Source organism: Diabrotica virgifera, chromosome 7, assembly GCF_917563875.1.
Source record: "Diabrotica virgifera virgifera chromosome 7, PGI_DIABVI_V3a".
Lineage (NCBI taxonomy): Eukaryota > Metazoa > Arthropoda > Insecta > Coleoptera > Chrysomelidae > Diabrotica > Diabrotica virgifera.
In genome coordinates this window covers 23,347,588-23,365,810 of record NC_065449.1, presented here as the reverse complement: position 1 = coordinate 23,365,810, position 18,223 = coordinate 23,347,588, and the positions used below count along the sequence as shown (strand labels likewise).

The window sequence follows — 18,223 nt, the reverse complement described above, 5'->3', positions numbered from 1 at the left end:
CATCACTTTATTATAGTCCAGGGTAATAAGGATTTTCTCAGGACACTCAAAGATCCAGGTAGCTGACTACTTTTTTAGTTATTGTAGACATATAGGAAGAAAACCTACCTGTTTCCCGCCTACAGTTCGCGTCCGTTTTTTATTTATTAACAATTTATTGCAAAAATCGCGATTTTTTCGATTTTTTGCACCCCATTCAAAAGCTAAACAATTGACATAAAACTACAAAATTTAAGTTTTTAAACATTGAAAAACCTTCAAAATACTGATTTTTGAAAGTTAAAAAGTTAATTTGTTGCTTCACAAATTGCAAAATAAATGAAAATCGATATTTGTTAATAACTTCGTTAATAACAAAATTAGAATTTTGGGGTTTCACCCAAAGTTAGTTATTTTGGTACTTAACAAACCCTCAAAATTTGAGACCGATCCATTAATTAGTTTAAAAGGTATTCAATTTGTTTTTCCCAGTGACATTTATTTTGCCATAATATAAAACAGAAAATAATAATAAACATTCGGCAATTCTGAGTATGCCAAACGAAAGAAGAAGACTGATAGTATCAAAATGTAATAAAAAAAGATGAAAATTAATCAATGTAATCAAAAATCCTAATGCCAAATTTTTAAAATTTTGTAGTTTATAAGCATTTAGAATAACTTGTCAAATATTGTCCGTAGGAACAATCTTTTTATATATTCGGAAAGCTAGTATTTTAAGACGAATTTTCATATAAAAAAATTTAGCATGAGTTCATTAGGGACAAAGTTAGCCATTTGTTTTTTTTTAATTCACAGCTAATTTGTTTATAATAATAATTAAGGAATTTCATTGATGCCATTTTGAATAATGGGATTTGTATTTGTTGTTAAAAAATTTGCATAAACATTGTATCTTCACAGCACCCTCTACGATTTTTCAAAATTGTAGTTCAAACGGTTACTAGGGGGAACCTACGAATCCAACGAGTTAAATTACCGAAAAAGCAATTTCAAGCTAATACAATTTTCTGTATCTCCGGATTAACTCAATGGATTTTCATCTTTCTTTTTTAATTTGTATGTAATTTATACGTACATTACAAATATAAAATTTGTTTATAAATTTATTAATTAATGATCAGTCTATTAAACAATTCTTGAAAAAATATTTTTTACAAAAATCTATTTTTTTAATCATAGTATCATTAATGATCATACAAAACGTTAAACTTCACTTTAATAAATAAATTATTTTTGTTAGATAATTATTTATTGAAGATAATTTATTTATTTAAGTATAACTTAACTTCTTCTACGATTAATAATGATAGTCTGACTAAAAACATGGATTTTTGGGGAAAATTATTTATTCAAAAATTGTTTAAACAAATTAGATTGTTTATTAATTAATAAATGTCAAATTGCAAATAGACAAATTACATATTTTTAATGTACAGAAAAATTACATACAAATTAAAAAAAGAAAGATCAAAATATATTCAGTAGATCCCGAGATATAGAAAATGATAGTAGTTTTAAGTTGCCTTTTTTAGTTTTTGAACTCATGCATTGGCGGCTCCCAGCTCCCCCTTCACTTACCACGACTAGTCACCACCTGAACAACATTTTTAAAAATTCGTGTAGAATACCAACTTTTCGAATATGTAAAATTATTGAAGTTATACTTCTTTACCGGCGATAGAGGGTGAATTTTTATATGTTAAAACCTATCAGCCCGGCGCATGCGCATTATAACTTTGTTCTGATGGGATGTTCAAATGACATGTCAAAAATTATTCCAAATGGCGGCTGTGGCACAGCTGTACACTAGGTTCGCTTTCAAGATGCAGTAGAAATAGAAATAAACAAACCAAGACACGTTAAATGCCACTAGGAGCACAACCGGATCATAATTTACAATGTATATACATTGTACATTCCAAATCATGATTTCCAAAGTTTATACATTGTAAATTATGATTCGGAAGTGCTCCTAGTAGCATTTAACGTGTCTTGGTTTGTTTATTTTCTACTGCATCTTGAAAGCGAACCTAGTGTAGTTTGATTATTTATGGTTGTTGCGTTTTGAAATGTGTGTGAAAAGAAACAAAGTTAGTTAATAGTTATACTGCCTTTTTAAATAGTTTTCATATACCTATATTTTTGGACTTTTGGACTATTTTGGACAAGGAAAACTCATTCTAATTTGGTAAGTAGTTTTTATTATAATCATATTGTAATTAAACATTTGGATTAGGTTGGAATACATACATTTATTTTCTCAAGAATGGGGATTTTAGAGAGAAATCCCAAATTAGGTCCGATTTTTATTTTTAAATTATGATATTTTGGCATAGATTTATTTATCTAGTAGGTATGTAATGCTTTGATTTACATAATTAATTTGATTACCAACAAAAGTTCTACCAATTTTCATCTAATATATTGTTTTCTTACTGTTTTGTTATTTAATATTTTCTTCCACAAGATTTAAACTACATAATTTAATTACATTTATATATTTAAAACAACTGTCAAACAGTAAAACGTTCAGTTACCCTATTTTTCCACATGAGAAATAATGTGGGATTGGACGAGTGAGTCTAGGCTTCGATTACGAATCAAAGCGGCATGAAGTTCACGGGTTCGATTCCCGATGCAAGTTTTTATTTTTTTTATTTTTTTTTTCCATTTTATGATTGTAAGTATATTTGTTATACCTATAATTTTTTTTCAGAGAATGCGTATTTAAAATTTTTGCCAACAATTATTATCGTTCAGAAATAATTTTTTCTTGTCTTAAAAATCACATAATAGGTATGTAGTAGAAGTATAACTTCTTACGTGCGTACAAAAGTACACACAAATTCTTTTTTTTACGGACAATATTTTTAAAGTTGTTCTAAATGTTTAAAAACTACAAAATTTCAAAAATTTGGCATTACTATTTTTGACTATATTAGATAATTTTTTTATCTTTTTTTAGTACACTTTTCTACTTTCATTTTACATACGCAGAATTGCTTTATCTTCATTATTTTCTGTCTTATGTTATTGCAAAATAAAGGTCTCTGGGATAAACAAATAGAATAACTTTTAAACTAATTAATGGATCGGTCTCAAATTTTAAGTGTTTTTTAAGTACCCCAATGCACAACTTTGGGTTAAACCCTAAATTTCTAAAGTAGTTTGAGTAAAAGTTATTAACAAATAACGATTTTCACTTATTTTGCAGTTTGCGTAGCAACAAATTAACTTTTTAACTTTCAAAAATCGGCATTTTGAAGGTTTTTCAATGTTCTAAAAAATTAAATTTTGTAGTTTTATGTCAACTGTTTAGCTTTTGAATGGGGTGCAAAAAATCGAAAATATCGCGATTTTTGCACTAAATTGTTAATCATTAAAAAACGGACGCAATAACTACGCAGGTCTACAGTGGCGGCTTTAGCGGGTAGGCAGGGTAGGCAATTGCCTACCCAAAAGTTGTGGGCAACGCATGTGAAATTGTGGATCATACATCACGCAATGGGCCGAGCCGTGTATTACACTGCCAGAGCCGTAGTGACACAGCCGGCGTTGTTAGCAGGGCCGCGCGGGCGGGCTGAAGGTTACACAGAAATGGAAAAGAGATTCTCAGAAAATTCAAGTCTTCTAGCTTGCATATCATCATGTAATCCAAACTCACAAAATTTTCTGGATCCAAAAGAATTGTGTTCGTTTGCTAAATTTTGGGGAAAAGATGAAGAGTTTTGCATTCAACTAAAAGCACAGTGTGACTTAGGCAAATCTATGTTTTCCAAATGTAAAAGTACAGAAGATCTGTATAAAGAGCTTTTTTCCTTCGGTTCATTCAATGAGTTGAGATATATAGTGTCCGTTGTTCTAGTGATGCCTGTAAGTTCGGCGACAGCTGAAAGAAGTTTCTCATCGATGAGACGAATTAAAAACTGCTTAAGATCTACAATGATGGGGCAAAGACTTCACAGTTTGGGAGTGATTTCAATAGAACGAGAACTTAGCTACAATCTCCTATGTCACCCTGAAATTGTTGTAGACGAATTCGCCGCTCAAAAAGGGAGAAGACTAAAGTTCCTTTTAAAATGAACTCCATCAGTTACATTTTTCTGTTCAATAGAAGGTTCAATTAAACAATTCATTAAACATTTTAAAATAATATGTACAACTCTTTTTCGAACACTGTAAGAATAACTAACTTGTGTAATACATTTTGTGTGATTTGCCTCGTCAATTTGATTTTGTCGTTTTTATTTCCCAATACTAATTAGGCTAAATACATTATATATACATAGTGCACTTACCCTAACAGAGTTCTGTATCAGGTACCGGTAAGTTTATTAAATTTATAACATAAGACTAGACTATGGAGGTAGGCCTACATTAAGTTTCTTGGAAAATATATATTAGTATAATTGTTACCTCCAGCTAGGCATTAACTCACTTAACAAGTTGTTTGGAAAATTAAGTCAGAGAGAGCCTAAAAACTCACAATTTCGTTTGTCATTTCCAAAAAATGACCCCCTTTTAGCTGGGGGGTATTCCATACCCCCCAGACCCCCGGTAGCTTGCCTACCCAAAAATAAAATCCTGGAGCCGCCCCTGCAGGTCTACAATAACTAAAAAAGTAGTCAGCTACCTGGATCTTTGAGTGTCCCGAAAATGGTCTATTTCCAGCTTATTACCCTGGTCTATTATTATTGTATGTAAAAATTAAACACAGGCACTTTTTGAGTCGTATCTAGGCCCGGACTGGCCCTCCAGCCGGTAACCTTTACCAAAAGATGATACAGCTACCATCCCCCTAAAAAAATGTTTTAACTTGTTCCCGATTTAGCCGTTTGATATATTCACTGGTACAAAGTTCAATTAATTATGCTGATTTTTTCAAATTACAACTCATATTACGTATTAGATAAATAATCAAAGGCATATCATAACATATAGGTTGAAAACGTAGATCAGTATTTTATGTCCATGGCTTAAATGCAGGGCCCCCGTAAACTGGCGTGGAACGCGTGCGACGCACACGGGCGCGACCTCATGGTAAATAAGAAATATTTATTTTAAATGAGATAATCATTTTTTATACAATTTTTATTTTAATTTTTTCATAACACCTATTGTCTAGAGAAATCTTAAGAATCCAAAATTTGTTATTACTAAAAAAATAATTAAAACCTTATTTTATATTTGGTGTTAATAATTATTACTATTATTGTATTGTTAAAATAATATTACCAGAGAACGGCAGTTCTCGCCAGTGGCGCACAACCCCCCTACACGCAACACTATATATACACAAAATTTTAGAATTTCTAAATCTGACTGAATTGAAAATTGGACCAACTCTCATCTTAAAGTTCACGAGAAAACTCACCCAACCATATACCAACCATTGATTTTGGTCCAAGGCTGTGGATTTTACGAACCTTCCTATTTAGGATTTGTTTTTCTTTCTCGTCCCCAAAACTCCCAAAAATTTCGAAAATCTAAGTGAGACCTTTGCGGTTTCTCATAGTACTGGTCATTACCTTTCCAACGCATGTCTAATTTTGAAAATCGGTTATATCATTCAAAAGTTACCGAGCTCAGAAGTATAACTCAATTTTTATTTAAAAAGGGGAATATGTTTGTGGGTATGTATTGATGTGTTCTTGATTATTGATATGAGATAATATTCTTATATGTCACTTAATTTAATCAATGTATTAATACTAATCTAATTAATTAACCAGATCACATATCAATATGTTTTCAATCTCAGGGCGAATTATAAATTAATTACTTACTTTCGTGGCTTCAAATATTTCTTAATGGTTCCTAATCGGGATAGAAAAGAAAAGAGTAAAAAAAATACACATATGGGTTACAATTATAATCAAAATATTTTTTATTTTATTTAAAAGGCAATCAATGCTTAATATTTGCTATTTCTTATTATTCTTAAACATAACATTTACAAATGGGAATCTTATTTCCTTTTGGTTTTCAATTGAAAGTTTTTATTAACATTTAACTATTAGGAGTTATTAGGAACAACTCTATTTAACTTTGATGAAGCTTTTCTGATATTATTGATTATGTTATTCAATTTTTTATGTGGAATTTAATACGAAAAACCCATACATTCATGTCCAAACAAATGAGACTGACCTTTTCCTGGTGAACTGAAAATGTCCTCACACAAGACCCGTTTCCTGCTATCCTTGGCTGCGATCAAACCTCGTCCTGGCTTCCAGTAATGTTCTCCTTTGAAAAACTAGCTCGAATAGCTCTCGTTCCTGCTTTTGTCGTGATGCTGTGTTCTACCTTTTTCGAAACTGCTATCAGCTACCGGGACACTCTTGGCTCAAGGAGGTTCTTTTACTCTCGACCTGGCCTACTTCTCGTTCCACGATAGATACTCCACACTCACGGAACTACCGGCTTTCTCACTCTCCGTACACTACCGTCTACTACTCGACTTCACTTCTCGACAGCTCAAAACATTCCGATCTCTATTTTTCATTCATTCCCCTACTTTCTAAATATCCCTTCCAGATTCACAAATCAACCTTCCACCACCAACTCTCATTCACAGTATTCCTCAAAACCAATTTTTAAACTTTCTAAATATGCTTAATGGATTTCCAAAGAAAATATTTAATTCCCATTCTAAAATACTTTCTAACTATTTACAAATTTTAATGACCTATTCTCTCTTTCAAATGAGTCTTATTTAGCATAGGCTAATGATCGAAACCTTCCGCGAAAAACGATAATGAACTATCATCTATTTCACTGAGTTTTATTTAGCATAGGCTAATGATTTTAGTTTCGCACGCTTATTCTAATCACTTCTTAAAATTAAATATAACAATTTGTTGTATACAGGTTGTTCTAAATTTATATGCCCGAGGTTGAGAAAATTAAAAATATTTTATATTAAAGTGAATTTTGTTTATAATTATCAAATTTTAATTTTTATATCAAATAGAAATATAACAAATCCCCGCCTTGTATTCGATAAAATTTATCTGCATTTTTAAATAAATTTTCTCGAGGCAAAACCAACTCCCTGTATATTTCCTTACTTTAATCTACGTCTTATACCCCTTCTTCTTGTATTACTCTAATTAGTCCCACCTGTAGAGTAATTGTTTCCTTATTTTCAGTGTCCTCATCCTGTGTTAGAGTGTCGGCTATTATGTTGTCTTTCCCTTTTTCCCATATTAATCTTCTGTCTTTTTCCTCAGATTTTTCACATACTTTTATCGTGTATTCTGCATCCTCGTTTTCATATGCCTCCTCTTCAAATGCCACTGTTTCGATCATATCTTTTTCGCTTTCATTTTTTTGCTTTATTTCTTCTTCTCCTGAGCTCGTCTCTTCTTTTGAGGAATCCCAGGTTTCCTTTGTTTCTGATACTCTCAAATTTTCTTCTTCTGGGCTCAACTCTTCTTTTGAGGAGCCACAGGTTTCATTTTCTTTTGTCTTTTTCTGACTTTTTCTCCCTTTTCTTCTTTGTCCTTGCTTCGTTGCCAAATTCATTTCCACTGTTTGTTCTTTACCTGATTCGTCCGTATTTTGTTTCTCCTGTTCCTTGTCCTGTTCTTCTTCTTTTTCTTCTGTTAGATTCATCGTATTATTTTTAAAATCTATCACTACATGTTTTTCTGCCAATTCGTCAACTCCTACTATCATGTCATGTGACATGTTTGGCATTATTACACATTGTAGTGCATACATCTTCTTACCCAGTCGTACCATTACTCGTATGCCTTCATTTATAGTTGCCAATGTCTGTTTGTTTGCGCCCGCTAAATTTACCCTAGGTATTTTGTAAATTAAATTTGTTAAGTTAACTTCTTCTATTAGTTTTCTGTTGACCAATGTTATTTCAGATCCAGTGTCTATCATAATTTTAATTTGTTTCTCGTTGATAAATCCATCCACAAATTTTAAATTAACTCCATTTTTCTTTTCGTTGTTTCTTGCCAATTTAATAAACTCCTTGGGGTTACAAAAGATTCCTGTTTGATTTTTGGTTTTTAGTGAGCGCCGTCGTGAAAAAACGCCGGTTGCTCATCGTTGTTTATATTTTCGTCATAATGTCTCTCTCCGTCATATCCATCTGTCTGGGTATTATTTACTTCTCTTCTATTTTCTCTTGGTCTGTCGGATCTGTTTCAGTTTTCTTGATATCCCTGTTCATTTTGTCTACCATTATTTCTGTTTTCTTGATTTGAGCGTGTGGTGTTTCTATTCTGGTATTCTCGATTTCTGTCCTCATTCCATTGCCTATTTCTTTGTTCATAATTTCCTCTTCCGTTGTCTCTATTTTCGTTTTCCCTTCTGGGATTAAAATCTCGTCTTGTATAGTCCCTCCTATTTTGATTTCTATCTCTGTAATCCTGTGTTTCTCGGGGCCTGTAATCTTCTCGCGACCTTCTTGATTTTGTTTCTCTTACACGTAATTCTCTTATTTGTAGGAATTGGCATAAACTATCTATGTCTTTGTAGTTTTGCAATGTGATATGGTCTTCCAGCGTTTCTTCGAAATGTCTTGCAATCAGTTCGACTAATTGTTCCGATGAGTAATTATATTGTAAATGTTTTGCGTTATAGTAAATTTGTAATGCATATGTCCTTTCTGATATACCCATCCTATCATTGTATTTCCCATTTTGCAATTCCTTGTTAATTTCCAATTGTTGCACTTTTCCCCAGAAATAATTCAAAAATTTTTGTTCAAATTGTTGCCAACTGTCAAATTCTTCTTCTTTGCAATCGAACCATAGGCTTGCTTCATTTTTGAGATGGTTTCTGATAGTTTCTTTTGCTGTTTCGAAATTTCCGATGTGCTGTATTTTCTTTTTCAGGCTATTTATGAACGGCACTGGGTGTAATTTTCTTACATCCCCGCCAAACCTTATCTTCACGTCATCTGTGCTATGTATAACCATTTCTCTTCTTTCTCCGACATTTTGTTGCGTCCGGTTTTCGGTGACTTGTTTTTCTATTTCTGTGATTCTTTTTTCCACTTCTTCTCTGTCTACTTGAATAGCATTTTCCAACTTATTTTCCAAATTTTCTAGTTCCTTTTTCTGGCCATTCGTTAACTCCTTTATTTTATCTTGAATTTTCATTTCATACTTTTCTATGCGTTCCTCCATTTTCTTGTTGTTCTCTTCTATGGCTTGTTTTGTTTCCTTCTGATTTTCTTGCATTATTCTTTTTGTTTCATCCATTTTTTGATCCAATTTTTGTTGTGTTTCATCCATTTTTCGTTGTGTTTCCTCCATTTTTTGATCCACTTTATCCATTTTCTTTGATGTTTCTTCCTGATTTTTCTCCATTGTTTGTTTTGTTTCTCTTTGATTGTCATCCAGTTTTTGTTGTGTTTCATCCATTTTCTGTTCCATTCTTTGTGACTGGAGTTGCATCATTTGTAATAATTTATCTATTCCTGATAATTCTTGCTGTTCTGATGCCATGATTGTCGTGTCTAAAATATCTTCTTGGTCTGAATGTTCTTTTTGTTTTTTGTTATCCTTGCTTTGGCTTCTTGTCACAGACATTTGTTTTCAAGAAGTATTATCCCCGCCAAATATGAAATTTTACTAGTATGTTACCAAGACGACTTTTTCTCACCCAAATATTATAAATTGTCAATAAATATATCAAATGTAAATATCGTAAAATAAAATATTAAATCAGTTATGTAAAATTTGTACCTAAAGAGATCTAAAATTTTATGTTATCAAATGTAAGTATCTCACTTTTTACCACAGGCATATAAATTTTCAAATACCGGCTTTACTCTTTCTATCCTTCAAATTTGCCACTAGAAATACTTTACAATGCTTTCCACGTTGGACGACAGTTGATGTGTTCTTGATTATTGATATGAGATAATATTCTTATATGTCACTTAATTTAATCAATGTATTAATACTAATCTAATTAATTAACCAGATCACATATCAATATGTTTTCAATCTCAGGGCGAATTATAAATTAATTACTTACTTTCGTGGCTTCAAATATTTCTTAATGGTTCCTAATCGGGATAGAAAAGAAAAGAGTAAAAAAAATACACATATGGGTTACAATTATAATCAAAATATTTTTTATTTTATTTAAAAGGCAATCAATGCTTAATATTTGCTATTTCTTATTATTCTTAAACATAACATTTACAAATGGGAATCTTATTTCCTTTTGGTTTTCAATTGAAAGTTTTTATTAACATTTAACTATTAGGAGTTATTAGGAACAACTCTATTTAACTTTGATGAAGCTTTTCTGATATTATTGATTATGTTATTCAATTTTTTATGTGGAATTTAATACGAAAAACCCATACATTCATGTCCAAACAAATGAGACTGACCTTTTCCTGGTGAACTGAAAATGTCCTCACACAAGACCCGTTTCCTGCTATCCTTGGCTGCGATCAAACCTCGTCCTGGCTTCCAGTAATGTTCTCCTTTGAAAAACTAGCTCGAATAGCTCTCGTTCCTGCTTTTGTCGTGATGCTGTGTTCTACCTTTTTCGAAACTGCTATCAGCTACCGGGACACTCTTGGCTCAAGGAGGTTCTTTTACTCTCGACCTGGCCTACTTCTCGTTCCACGATAGATACTCCACACTCACGGAACTACCGGCTTTCTCACTCTCCGTACACTACCGTCTACTACTCGACTTCACTTCTCGACAGCTCAAAACATTCCGATCTCTATTTTTCATTCATTCCCCTACTTTCTAAATATCCCTTCCAGATTCACAAATCAACCTTCCACCACCAACTCTCATTCGCAGTATTCCTCAAAACCAATTTTTAAACTTTCTAAATATGCTTAATGGATTTCCAAAGAAAATATTTAATTCCCATTCTAAAATACTTTCTAACTATTTACAAATTTTAATGACCTATTCTCTCTTTCAAATGAGTCTTATTTAGCATAGGCTAATGATCGAAACCTTCCGCGAAAAACGATAATGAACTATCATCTATTTCACTGAGTTTTATTTAGCATAGGCTAATGATCGACCTTCCGAGAAGAACGATAATGGTACGCGTCATTCACTTTGTTTATCTAAGCACATTGTTCCGAGTTTCGTACGCTTATTCTAATCACTTCTTAAAATTAAATATAACAATTTGTTGTATACAGGTTGTTCTAAATTTATATGCCCGAGGTTGAGAAAATTAAAAATATTTTATATTAAAGTGAATTTTGTTTATAATTATCAAATTTTAATTTTTATATCAAATAGAAATATAACAGTATGTATGTGGAAAAGTTATTTTTTTTCTGTGTTTGAAGAGGGGGTAAGGGCCGATTCATAACCGGTGAATTTTGTGACTTTTGACCACCCATAAGCCTGCTATAGGACTTGGTAGGCACAAAACGGCACATTTACTGGGGGTACATATCGTCGGTTCGAGAAGAGACAGGAGAATCGCAAATACACCAAATCAATAGTGTTGAATTAAGCTTTCAAATGGTGTCAGGAAACACAGTTTCATAAGCCGTCAGGATCAGACATACACACGGCTCAGTATAGCCGAAAAACTAAACTGAAAATTTTGGTTTTTCGACAATTACTCAATATTTCAACCTACGAATTGCGCCAATAGCTAAGCGTTTGTAGAAGGACTCTAGACGGATCTAACGGTGTATACCTCATATCCAGGAGAATTCGAATTTTTAATGTATAAACTTCATAAATATGATCAAATCTATTTCCTATGGGAAAAAACGGTTTTTCAAGCTCAATAATTCCTGTAATATCTTCAGTTATCATACTTGACCTTAGATGCATCAGATACTACTTGTCAATATGTTTCAAACTCATGTTTAGTGATCAAAATCGGTTAAGTCGTTTAGAAGTTATTAAGCTACAAAAGTATAATCCAATTAACGATTATTTCCGAAATGGTTTATGAAGTTATAGTGATTACGACGCTAAATTTGATCTGGCAACGGGCAATCCAAATTCATTTACCGGCTATCCAATATTTTTTTTCAATATATTTCGAATAGAAAAAAATCTAGTTTACATTCGATGGACACTAGATCATTTGGGAGATAATGCGACAAAGGCGACCATTTATAACGCTTAACGTGTAATCGAGAAACATTGCATTCAACTTCATACATTTAATTTATAAATAACTTTGAAAACCTGCTGATACAAGAATAAAAAACCGCTAAACGCCGTAAAAATAAGTGGCGCATACAATATTCCAGCTACAAAAGATCTTATATGAATATTACGTGGCACGAAAATGTATTTTAATTTTGATGCAAAACAAAATTCTAGTTTTATTTTGCTAAATTTGAAGTAAACGCGCCACAAGAGTTTCAAAATTCAAACTGTATCAAAGTTACTCTTGTGTGGCACCTTTTACTTCAAATTTAGCAAATATTATGGAAAAATGTTTTAAAATAAAACTAGAATTTTGCTTTCCATCAAAATTAAAATACATTTTCGCGCCACGTAATATTCATATCAGACCTTTTGTAGCTGGAATATTGTATGCGCCACTCATTTTTACGGCGTTTAGCGGTTTTTTATTCTTGTAATAAACTTACGTGCACAGAAATCGGCCCACTTAAAAATTTGGTCATTTTTGATGTCTCATATTTCCTAAACCTGTTGGCCGATTTAAGTTGATTTTTGAACATGTTATAACCTGATTCGTTAGCAATACCACTGTAATAATATTGTTGCTAAACAGGTAAATTTTCATTGTATACCGGGTGTACCAATCAAACTATGTTTTTTTCTCGAAGTTCGCACCACCCTGTGGAACATTCTAGCATTTATCATTTATAAAATACTGAAATTAAAACCCAAGTATAGCGCCAGGTTTTCTTAACATTATGTTTTTTGATTAATTCGTTTATGTTGGATAATAAAAAAGTTAGGTACAGTAGGAAAAATGAAATAATACACATGAACGAACATATAAAACACGCTGTATTTTCCTGTCACCGTGTCATACAAAAAATTGGCCAGCGTAAGTACATGTAATAATTATTATTTATTAAAATTAATGTATCCACATATACTAGGATATTTTAATAATTGGATAAGCTTTATAATCATTTATTGAAAACCAAATACAAACTTATATTTTAATAGATAATATTTTAATGGTTGACATTAACCTTGACAGTTGACATCCCGTCTGTCTCACGGGTATGTTCGGTTTAGTAATACATAGTTAAACACCTTCCCCTCAAAGGTCCATTCTATGGGGGGTTTGATTAGACGACCTGATTTTGAGCTGTTGGTCCTTTTGGGGCTAAGATTGTTTGAAGTATTTATAGATGTTTTTGATTTTCATTTTCATTCTAGATTCACGAGGAAGACATTTAACTAGAGCTTATAGGTCTAGTTAATAAAAAAAATATATAAATATTTATAGTTTCCTTATTATACCCAATGTGGCATTTTGCTACTGCATTTCTTCCACTCGTGTCTTTAACTGTTTCGATTCGATGCTACACACACAAGCATTTATGAATTTTGAAAAAGAAAAATATAATAAATAATATGTGATTTAACATAATTCTTTTTGTTGTAGTAAACAACAATTAGAAATACAGGCATCAGACATCCACGCAGTTTATTCACCGGTAGTATTCGATTCACCGTTGCCAATAATCCAGAATCTTTTGAATGTTTGTTTTAGATTCTTTCCTAGCTACAGCAATCGTGTGTTAAATCGGTCCAACAGATAGCAACAATAACGTATTGTTGGTTTTGGCATTGATCTCATTCCAAGATGACAATATAAAAAAAATAATCTAATTTAAGCTGGACCCATTAAATCTGACTCACTTTCACAATAGGATACAAATCTGCCAAGAAAATTATTTGTGTATGATATTATAATCTACCGTTGATTTGTGTATGATGGTTTGGAATATTTTGTCAGTTTTGTGAGATAAACAGATGATAGTTGAAAACTAATTTTCAAATGGAGTTCTATAAGTTGATGTTGAAGTTTGATGAGTTTGGGATAATTCACATATTTTTTAAGGCAAATTAACATGCTATATTGTGACTTTTATATACAGTATGGTGCAAATGAAAGGAATAAATTCGTTATTTCGTAAACCAGCAACAACAAGGAAAAATTCCAAAATAGTTCCATTTTTATTTTGAAATTGTGATATTTTGGCGTATAGTCCGTTCTTTAACGGTAAAATATTGCAAAACCTCTAAATTTTAAAGAACCGCTTGGATTGACATGAAATTTGGCATACACACAGCTAACAAGTCAAAGAAAAAAAGTGATATTGTGCCGATATGTGCTTTTACCCTGGGGGTGGTTTTCACCCCCTCTTGGGGGTGAAAAAATATTCGTCCAAAGAAAGTCAGGAAATGGATAAACTGGATAATTTTAAGTAACTTTTGTTCTATAGAGTTTTTTCACTAAGTCGATTCTTTTCGAGTTATTTGGCAATGAATATGTTCATTTTTTCAACAAAATAATCACGCTTTTAGACGGTTTTTCGCAAATAACTCAAATAGTAAGTATTTTGTCGAAAAAACATTCTTAGAAAAAATATAGCCTGTAAAAAATTTAAAAAATGGTGTATACATCACGTCTTTACACCTAGTAGAAGCAGAGTTATAGCTAATGAAAAATAGGTTCATATTCGTCAAATTCCAAATTGAATGCTTTACCGTGAAATAACCAAAAATGGAGCACATTTTGGGGAAAACTCATTACAACTTATTTAAAGTGCTTAAAAAAAGCTTCATTTTTGTTTAATAAAAAAAATTTCTAGCATCAAAAATAAACAAGTTACGCTCAAAATAAAGTTAGTCCCTTTTGGTTTTGGTAAAAAAATCGAGAAAATCACCCCCTAATTAGTATCTTAAATGAACTTAATCGTTACGACTTCACAAGTTTCTTGACTCGTGTATATATTGTTTATATGATCTGTAAGTTTCATCGGTTCAAAGTCCTTATTATTGAAAGGGCTGTAGTTAAAAGGGGTTGAACGAGTCACTGATCACGAATGTATGCAAATTTAGAAACACCAAATCTTAATCAATTTTTGTCTAACAGAAAAACAAAAAAATACATGATATTCAGAAAAGCAAATCTGACCTTTTTGGTTTTTCGAGATTTTTGGTATCTCTAACAATTTTTAAGTTATTTTGAAAAAAAGCATATTTTTCAAAATTTAAATTTTTAAAAATTTTACTTTGAAACCAAATTTTTTTAAAAATAAGCACTTTGAATCGATGAAACTTACAGATCATATAAACACAACATAAGCAAAATAATTTGTGGAGCGCTAACGATTAATTTCATTTAAGTTGCTAATTAGGGGTTGGTCTTCCCGATTTTTTTTTGCAAAAACAAAAGGGACCAACTTTATTTTGAGCGTAACTTGCTTAAGTTTAATGCTAGAAACTTTTTGTAAAAACCGAAATAAAGATTTTTTAAAACACTTTAAAAAAGTTATAATGGGTTTTCCCCAAAAAGTGCTTAAGTTTTTGGATATTCCACGTCGAAATATTCTATTTGAAATTTGGTGAATATGAATCTATTTTTTATTGGCTATAACTCTGGTTCTACGAGATCCAGAGACCTAACGCGTACACCATTTTTTTACTTTTTTATAAGCTATATTTTTGCAAACAACATTTTCTTCGACAAAATACTTTTTGAGTTATTTGCGAAAAACCGTCTAAAAATGTGGTTATTTTGTTGAAAAATGAACATATTCACTCGCAAATAACTCGAAAAGTGTTGACTTGGCGAAAAAGCTCTATAGAACAAAAGTTACTTTAGTCAGTTTACCCATTTCCGGACTTATTTTGGACATATATTTTTTCACCCCCAGTAGGGGGTGAAAGTCACCCCCAGGGCAAAAGCACACATCGGCACAATATCACTTTTTTTCTTTGACATGTACGCTATACGCATGCCAAATTTCACGTCAATCCAAGCGGTTCTTTAAAATTTAGAGCAAAAACCGTGAAAGAATGGACTAGTATATATCGTACTAGTGACGTCATCCATCTGGGTGTGATAACGTAATCGATGATTTTTTAAATGGGAATAGGGGTCCTGTGCTAGCTCATTTGAAAGGTTATGCAATTTTCTATTCAGAAATATAAACATTTACACAATGAATTATACAGGGTGTTCAAACAAGAATGTGTGTGTACTTTGTACGCACGTAAGAAGTTATACTTCTACTACATATTATGTGATTTTTAAGGCAATACCAAAAATTTAAAAAAATAAAAGAATAAAACGCACACAAACACATTGAAAAATGCCACAAAGAAAAAATGATTTCTGAACGATAATAATTGTTGGCAAAAATTTTAAATACGCATTTTCTGAAAAAAAAAATTATATAACAAATATACTTACAATCATAACATGCATAAAAAAATAAAAAAGTAAAACTTGCATCGGGAATTGAACCCTTGAATTTCGTGCCGCTTTGACTCGTAATCGAAGCGTAGACTCACTTGTCCAATCCCACATTATTTATCATGTGGGAAAATACGGTAACTGAACGTTTTACTGTTTGACAGTTGTTTTGAAAATTAAATTATGTAGGTTAAATTTTGTGGAATAAAATATAAAAATATAACAAAACAGTAAGAAAACAATATATTAGATGAAGATTGGTAGAACTTTTGTTGGTAATCAAATTAAGTATGTAAATCAAAGCATTACATACCTACTAGATAAATAAATCTACGCCAAAAAATCGTAATTTAAAAATAAAAATCGAACCTAATTTGGGATTTCTCTCTAAAATCCGCATTCTTGAGAAAATAAATGTATGTATTTCAACCTAATACAAATGTATAATTACAATATGATTATAATAAAAACTACTTACCAAAAATATAGGTATATGAAAACTATTTAAAAAGGCAGTATAACTATTAACTAACTTTTGTTTGTTGTTTCTTTTCACACAAATTTTAAAAAGGCAACAACCATAAATAATCTAACTACAGCTGTGCCACAGCCGCCATATTGAATAATTTTTGACATGTCATTTGAACATCCAATCAGAACAAAGTTATAATGCGCATGCGCCCGGTCGCTAGGTTTTCCCATATAAAAATTTACCCTCTATCGCCGGTAAAGAAGTATAACTTCAAAAAAAATTTAATATAATTATTTGACAAAAAAAAGAAAAATAATATGTAATTTATTTAATTCAAAATACATTTTAGTGCTGTCCGAAATCAGCAAAAATGTTTATATCACAAATAAACATTGCTTTTCGATTCAATTCAATGTCCAAGCCAGTTCCCACCAGCCACCTGCTTCTTGGAAGTTTGAACATTTTATTTAAGCGAAAAGAAATGTTTATTTCTAAAATAAACATTTTTTTTTCTGATTTCTGACAGCAATAAAATGTAGTTTGAATTAAAGAAATTACATACATTGTTTCATGTACATGTACTTGTTGAAAGTTGAAAGATTTCTCCGCTATTCGCGCAAGATCGTTTCTCGTATCTTTTCCAAGTACTTGCACACCACAAATAACTAATGTCCAAAAATGCTCCGATACAGTGTTGTTATATTACGAAAGCCTCATGTATTTCTGATTCCACATCAATAAGAATTTCTTCTATTTCAGGTACCACATAATCAACTATTTATAATGGGAAATAAGCCACAATTTTACCAAAAAAAGATTTTATTAACGTTTCGAAGCCCAAATCGGGTTTCGTTGTCAAAATACAAAATACTACTAAAATAAACAAAAATGTTGTTGCTAAGTAAAAAAATTCTAATAATTTATTTAATCTGACTTATTTATATTGGCAATTCACACGTATATTATACATTTTAAAGTAGAAGATTTTAAAATGATATCGTCAATATTTATGAGTTGCGTTCCTGGGACGACTTTACTACTTTTTTTTGGTAAAATTGTGGCTTATTTCCCATTATAAATAGTTGATTATAAAAATGCCACAAGGAAATAGCTTCACAACAACATCAGGTACCACATGTGTCGTGTTGTTTATTATTTTCTCTAGCTTTTACCTCTGTTTTAATTTATTATATGCAAGTTGTGATGGATATGGTTTTGAAATTTCACCCAATCCGCATTCTTTAGCTTCCATTTTTCTTCTAGTAGATTTAATAATAAAAACAATGATAATCTTCGTCAAACTTTTATTTCGTCTTCACTTGTTGCACTGAAGAGAGTCATAAAAGT

The 18,223-nt window shown here is 31.4% G+C and overlaps 1 protein-coding gene across 2 annotated transcripts in view; it reads left to right on the top strand.

Moving 5' to 3' along the window:
- LOC126887736 (uncharacterized) overlaps positions 1–18,223 on the top strand; it is a 165,827-nt gene that overhangs the window by 83,813 nt on the left and 63,791 nt on the right. The gene's annotated exons all lie outside the window — the stretch shown is intronic.